The 7,873-nt window shown below is 34.7% G+C and overlaps 1 protein-coding gene across 1 annotated transcript in view; it reads right to left on the bottom strand.

Annotated features, from left to right (window-relative positions):
- CCDC102B (coiled-coil domain containing 102B) overlaps positions 1-3,080 on the bottom strand; it is a 194,784-nt gene extending 191,704 nt beyond the window's left edge. Inside the window, exon 1 of the mRNA XM_009333494.1 lies at positions 3,031-3,080. The gene's annotated coding sequence lies outside the window, so the exon portion shown is untranslated. The remainder of the gene's footprint in view (positions 1-3,030) is intronic.
- Positions 3,081-7,873: the final 4,793 nt, after the last annotated feature.

The following is a 7,873-nucleotide window of genomic DNA, read 5'->3' as shown; positions in this document are numbered from 1 at the left end:
CCGGTAAGGGTCCCTACAAATGGAATGGACTATTAATAACAATAAAAGTGTGGTTTAGAAGCTAATTTGCCTATTTTGTTAGTTATATAGAAGCTTACCAGACATAACTGTAACTGCAACAAAGATGTCCTGTCTTGGGAATGCAGGAAAATCTTTGACATCAAAGCAGCCCTTACAAAATTGTGATATTAATGCTCGGTTTTCAATTACCATTGTAACTCACTCAGTTAAGTAGAGTGGAAGATTCAAAGCTGAGAAAGAAGAGTAAGAACAAGGAAACTAAAGAATAGACAATCATTAAAGAGTATGGACACTGGGAATTTATAGGAATACATGTTATGAATCAATCCACGTTAGGAAAACAAAACACACAAACTTAAATTGAGGATTTCGATATTACTCAAAAGTCTGTTGTTATTCTTTCTTCTCTTTTCTCTATTTTGCTAAAATATAGTTTAATATAAATGCAAATAAAGTACTTTTCCCTGTTTTCCATGAGACTTCCCTTAAAACTGCCGTTTCCAAATGCAGTTTGCTCGGGATACCTCCATCATAGAAAGGCAATTGCCTTTAGACCCACTGGCGACTACTTACAAGATGGATCACATTTGTGGAATTCACAATGCACCGTAACCAGACCCACAGCCTTTTCAATTAAAGTAACAATAATGACATTAGTAACAGCACCTTTCACATGTCTATAAATGATTTACTGGCATAGAAGGAACTGTTTCCTACCTCCTCTAGGGAGCCAAATTTCACATCTCTCTCTGAAGTACCTTGCATTGCACAAACAGGGATCCTTGGAACAGAGTTCATGCTTGTCTGACCTTTTTTAAATACCTTGATGAAACTGTTAGTGATGGACAGCAAGACATGTCTACCGAGCAACTGAAAAGCTTGTACGCACCATGGTGCCCTGTATTCCTTTTCTTGATGCTGGAGTGTTCAGTGTGTTGTTTGGAGTTGTTAAAGCGGACAAAATCAAACCAAACAATGAAAAGCTGCACTATACACTTCAGAGAACATGTTACATGTGCCTGTTCACAGATCCAAATAACGTAGCCTGAATGTCAATGTTAGAATCGCTTTTACCTCGGAATTCTGCTTATACTTTATTCAGCTATACTATTGTAGTGACTTCTTCATTTATTAGCAATTGGTATAAGTATTTGATATAGAAAAAAAGGCAAAAAAAAGTAGAAAGCAGTATTTAAATAAAAACCAATATATGCTTCTTTGCAAGAATATTTTATAGGCTACAAAAATATAGCTAGTTGAATTAAAATTTGCACTAGTAGTTTTTCCTGATAGAATATTGCCTTAAATGTCCATATGTTCTTGCCAATCATACTTCAGAGGAAAAGGGTAAAATAAAACTTGTTTAATAAAAGTGGTAGTAGACATTGCTTTTCATAAAGCATTCATAATAAAGCAATTTGGAACATAAAATTTTATTTTTTTGTTTTGTTAAATTTAGCAGATACTAATGGAATAATGGTTATCAATATGGAATTATTATTGTGGGTAACATTTTCTAGTCTCTTCAACCCACAGAAGAGTCAACTATCAACAATCAAATTCGTACACTTTAAATGATTCCAAGATCTACCCCTCTTGGTGCTGAAGTCAATGACAGTGTTTTTCTGTTCATTACCAGCTGCTTTAGAGTATTCATTTTCTAGCGATTTATTTCTCAGATCTACCTGAAGTTAACATTAATACTTCATATTTAAGGTGAAAGATTCAAATTAAAAACTGGTTACATGCAAATACATGAAAGTGTCAGGCATATTATTTCACATTTTTCACTAAGTTTTTCACAGAATTCTCTGGGAGGTTTCATGACAGAGTGATATGACTAGTTCTATTAATGATACCTAATGTATTATAGAAATCCTTTTATCTTCATTATATTATCTAAAGAATTGCATTCAGAAACTAAAAAAAAAAAGTAAATTTTCTAACATAGGTAATTCAAAACAAAAGCTAGGCTTCTAGCAATAGGATTATTTATAGCAGATTCTGCTTCACAAAATGGTTGTGAGAATCAGTGCCAACTAAGACAGACAAAAATGCAGCTATCTGGATAGTCAGTAGGAGGCCTACTATCTATCAGTATTTAGTATTATATAACTAAATACTGTTTGTATTTTTTGTTACATATGCTTACTAAACTCATCAACGTTACTTTTGAAATTTGACCCTTGGTTCTCATTGGCAATGGATCATCCATACAGTCTCATATCATCTGGGATATTTGCCTTTCAAATAATGACAAACTACATATCTTTGTCCAGCATCAACAAATCATAGTATCAATAAATTATATTTCACTGCATTAGAATAATATCATATAGCTAAGAACACACTTTTTTCTTATCCTATCATCACATGTTTTCTGAAGGAAGTTAGGATTATACAACTCATTAGTGGAATTTATGAAAAGAAAAACACTGTGAAAACATTGCTTTCTAACAAAAAAACGCAACATAAACTGCTGCAAACACATAACAGTATTCTCATGACACTTATGATCATAATACCAATAATGATTAAAAGTTACCAAAGCTTTACCAGTTTATCTTATTGCAGATGAATTTCACATAGTGATTTAAAAAAAGGTTTTCAGTATTGAAACAGTATAATCCTTAAGCTTTCTGCCTTTATACTAATTTCTGAATCAAAAATAAGAAATAACCATTTAACAAACTGCCACTTCGAAAATTTTTAAAACTTACCTGGTTATGGTAAGTAAGGATCCACCTATATCTGAAAAACAAGCTATGTTTAATGGGGTGTTACAATTAATACTATCCGATAGTAGTGAAAAGGACAGAAAAGAAAAATCTAGCTAGATCTAACTTAGCCACATATTTCAAATACTATCTGTTTTCTGATCTTCGATACTTTTGCTGGGTATTTCAGATTGGGTTACCATCATGCTGATGGTAAGGAGGAAAACATACTTTGTCCCTGAAGAGAAATACAAAAATTAAACAGTAAACCCACAAGCTTAAGACCCCTTACCCTCTGGGTTTGCTGGGCTCCTCTTGCTTCTCAGTTACAGACACATGTGTAAACAACAGAATTTCCTGCATCCTTTTCTCATCTGCACGGTATTGGGACTTGGCCAATGGGATTATTTACAGCATTAAGGCCACTCCACAGTAACTTGAGAAAGATTCTCATTGGTCAGGCTTTATCAAAACTAAAACCACATTTTTATTTTAAGTACTAAGTACAAGTCATTTATTCAAAATAAAACTTTGTGCCATATTGTTCTTCACTAAATATTGCTTTATTCAGTTTTTATTTCTCCCTCCCTTTCTCAACTGAAGACTGTGACCCCAGTCCACCAAATATTATGTATAAACCTAAATTAATCATTCTAATCACAGTAGTTATGCAAAGGTACTAGTCTTTTCCAGGTTGGGTGGATCCTTATTCCACTACTTCATCTTAGTATATCTCCTGAGTTTTAAATATCCTATAATAAGCCTCGTTTTTCCCTCTGTATGACTGTATGTCATCTAGCTAATACATATATTTTCATAATTGACTCAATAATTAGCCAGAGGCTGTTGGATATTATTATGAAAAATTGTAGTATTTTAGATTATCAGAGACATGAAAAGAACATGGTGAGGAAAGATTAAAAAAAAATGGATTTTGAAAAGCTCATTTCTGAAAAATTAAATACCTTTGCATTAAAATTTATAGTTACAGTATTAAAATAGGAGGCAAGAAATATTTCTTTAAAGAATATAAGATCAAATGTTTTTGTAACTGACACATGACAAAGCATGACACCACTGTCCCAAGACTGATATCACAGGCCACCTAAATGGCAGGTCCTTGAGGCATAAAACTGACCTAGTTAGACACAGCTGAAATGATTTGCCATAGCCCTGAAAAGCTAAATATTTCTAATTTAAAAAAAAAAAAAACCACAAAAAAAACCCTCATCATGTACAGAATACTGACAATTCCTATGTCACAATCTCAGACCGAGAAGCCAGATTTCTTTACTCACAGTTTTAAGGAACTTATCTCTACTTCCCTACTAACACCCCATCATCTTTTAACAGAAGTATAGCGGATAGTCTTTTCATCATGAATAGTAGCTACGGCTGCAGGACTCTTCACTTAAATAAGGGGATTATCTGATACTAGGATTTTTTAAATTTATTTTAAAGAAATGAACAAGCAAAACCTCCCACTCCCATCAATTACATGGGCATTATGTGACTTTTGTTACTCACAAAATCTATTCCACTGCCAGGAGACAAAAGACATTCAGTAAAAAAGGTGAAAAAAAAAGCCCTAGACATTTCTATTAAAAAAAAAAAACAAACACAATCCACCCAAACAAACCAAAAAACAAGCAACTGAACAACTCCCCCCCCAACCAAGCCAATGAAAAAAACCCCAAACCCAAAGCAAAAGACCACCAAAACAAAAAAACCACCACAATACCAAACACCTCAAGTTTGTATCAAATTAAAAACAACAAAACCCAAATCCAAACAGTAAAATAATAAGAGAATAGCTACTTTATGCATCTTCCATGGTTTCTTTAGCAACTACATATATCTCACCTCCCACTAGAATACTCTCTGGCGACATTCCATTATTCCCACTGTAGAAAATCAATTTGCATTTTAAAAATCAAGTTATGTACACATCATAATTTACATGGTATGTTATTCCTTTATAACTTGTAACATGTCAACCCATTCACGAGATACAGAACTCACTTTCCACCATTCTTCAGTTACTGCAATCTCTGAATGAGTCCAAGAAACCTGTTCCATTGCCCACATGCAAATTCTCAGTTTCTAAACAAATTGATGCACATTCATTTTATCCAAGAGGAAGTTAAGCAACTTTGATCACAACTGAAAATATCTTCACAAGTGAAGATCTGTAACAGAGAATTTATCATTCAAAAATTTAAATAAAAAAATAATGAAAAAAGTGTCAGTACACCATGTGAAGGAAGTAGTACTGTTGGAAGTACTGCTAAGTATATGTTGAATTCTTTGCCATGGTTGTCTTAAAAATCCCCAAAGCCTCTTTTTCAGCTCTTTTCTCCTGGACAACCATTTAAAAAAAAAAAAAAAAAAAAGAAAAGAAAAAAAGGACCACTGTCATTAACTACTTTTTGGGAAGGAAAACCATACTCATCAGGAAAAAAAGGCACAAAAAGAATTATGCATAATAGACCAATAGCAAAGCTATAACCAAAACACAGGTTCTACCCTGTTACACTCTGTAGTAATCACCAATCTTGGAGGAATCTTGATTTTATACCATTGTTAATCATGCATTCAAATTTAATTAAAAAAATTACACTGTAAATTTGGGAAGTTACCATGTGAAATTGTATGGACCAAACTATGCAGATGACGTGCTATAAACTTTGATGAAACATATCATCAACTTTGATAAGAGAATCAAATTAAAAGAAAAAACAAAAAACAAAAAAACCCAACAAAACCAAAAACTTTTCATACTAAACAAACTTGTGGATTGCAACTCTTCATGATGCTAGGGAACTACTAGGGTGTCCTGGTTTCGGCTGGGATAGAGTTAATTCTCTTTCTAGTAGCTGGTACAGTGTTGTGTTTTGGATTTAGGATGCAAATAATGTTGATAACACACCGATGTTTTAGTTGTTGCTAGGTAGTGTGTATACTAGTCAAGGACTTTTCAACTTCCCATGCCCTGCCAGCGAGAAGCTGGGAGGGGGCACAGCCAGGACAGCTGACCCCAACTGGCCAAAGGGATATTCCATACCACATGATGTCATGCTCAGTATATAAACTGGGGGAAGTTGGCCAGGGGAGGGGTGACCACTGCTCGGAAACTGTCTGGGCATCGGTCAACGGGTGGTGAGAAATTGCACCGTGCATCACTTATTTTGTATATTCTTTTATCATTACTATTTTCCCTTCCTTTTCTGTCCTATTAAACTGTCTTTATCTCAACCCACAAATTTTACTTTTTTTTTCCCCGATTCTCTCCCCCATCCCACTGCGGGTGGGAGAGCGAGCAAACAGCTGTGTGGTGTTTAGCTGCCTCCCAGGTTAAACCACAACATAGGGAAAATACTACGAGGTACTATTAGGGAAAGGTAGCAGGGAACCTGACACACCTATGGTGCTAGATTTGATAAGCAATTTTAAATGTTTACTGAAGAAAAACAAGTGGAATAGTCAGTTATTTTTATATTTTACTTGCAAATATATTCTTCCTTTTTAGTCTCATTTGACCATTGACATTGATGTTAGGCCTATCACTGTAATAATTACAGAACAGATGTTGCCAACATGCAAGCTTGCTAACACATAGCCTGCACATAGGGAGATGAATTGTTTTCCTAGAAATTTCCAGGTATGTAAACAATTCTTAGCAAGTTCATATTAAGAACATTCATACGCTCATCAAGAGAATGAGACTGTGGTCATTATTTTTGTAAGAAAATTGTACTGAGAAAATATGCTAAAGACTGTAGGCAGCATCAATAATCTAGAATATATGTTTTAATACATGGCATAAGCTGTCAGCTGGACTGTTGCACCCCTGACTAGTGTGGGATAGACTCCCTTCATTTTGAGTACATTTGAACTTTGGCAGCATGCCTGACCTGCTTTTCCAAGATCCACAGAGAAGCATTAACAGAACATGAAAGCCAAGTTTTGAGTTTTTAAATGTCAAGACCCATCCCTTTGGGGTCACAAAGGAAGAGACCTGATCCTTTTCAGGATTACTGAGCCAATGAAGAAGATTATTTAATTTGTCTCAGAGGAGAAAGTTAGAGCAAGTCTTTTTCAAAACATAGAAGTTAATATTTGCTATATTGATGCAATTTCCTTGGCAGATGTAAGAAGTTAAGTTGCATTACTGTTTAAAACAAAAAAGGTCTTCAAGCACAAATAGCAATAAATTGGAACGTTCCTATTAACTGAAAGGGCAAATAGAGAGGGGCATGAAGCACTAAAATTGTAACCTTTTGAAATTAGGCTTCCTCAAGTATTCTCAAAAAACACATAAATACACCAGTTCTTCTTCGTTGATGAAACTCACTTTTAATCTTACTATTATTTCATAATAATATGAATCCACACAACTCCATACCAGTGAAGCAATAAATATCACAATGCATTCGAATATATAAGGATAGAAGGTGATCCTTTACTGTATCTCAACCCCAGACATGCTCCCTTAGACAATGAAAATAAATAGAAAACTATTTGATAGTAGAAGGTACCTTCAAGAAATGATGGAGAATATAGGGGCAAAAAAAGTCATATAATTTTTAATCTCATCTCTGCAGCAGCAGAAAAGCCCAGACTTACATAACAAAAAAAGCAAACCTGTGAAGATATGATTAGTTACAGAAGGAATAAGTCAGTAACCAAAACCACCAAAAATGAGACACCACCAAACCTCATGCATAGACCACTCAGTGTGGAAAAAACATGGTGCAGGTCTGTTTCTTTGATACGCAGACTAGGAAGAAGACACAGTCAGTATAATTATTTTCTAGAATCTCTCTCTAAAATTAGAAATTCAAAAAAGGAATAATATTTTTCCCCTCATTTTCTTCTAAGTTTGTTGTGGTTTAACCTCAGTCGGCAGCTAAGTACCACGCAGCCACTCGCTCACTCCCCCCACACCCCGGTGGGATGGGGAAGAGAATTGGAAGAGCACAAGTGAGAAAAAACTCGCGGGTTGAGATAAAAACAGTTTAATAATTGAAATAAAATGATAATAATATGATGATAATAATAATAATACACAAAGCAAGTGATGCACAGTACAATTGCTCACCACCCACCGACCGATGCCCAGCCAGTCCCTGAGC

This window comes from Pygoscelis adeliae, unplaced genomic scaffold (genome assembly GCF_000699105.1).
Source record: "Pygoscelis adeliae isolate BGI_AS28 unplaced genomic scaffold, ASM69910v1 Scaffold140, whole genome shotgun sequence".
Taxonomy (NCBI): domain Eukaryota; kingdom Metazoa; phylum Chordata; class Aves; order Sphenisciformes; family Spheniscidae; genus Pygoscelis; species Pygoscelis adeliae.
The sequence above is the reverse complement of the archived record's forward strand: the minus strand, read 5'-3'. Positions and strand labels throughout refer to the sequence as shown.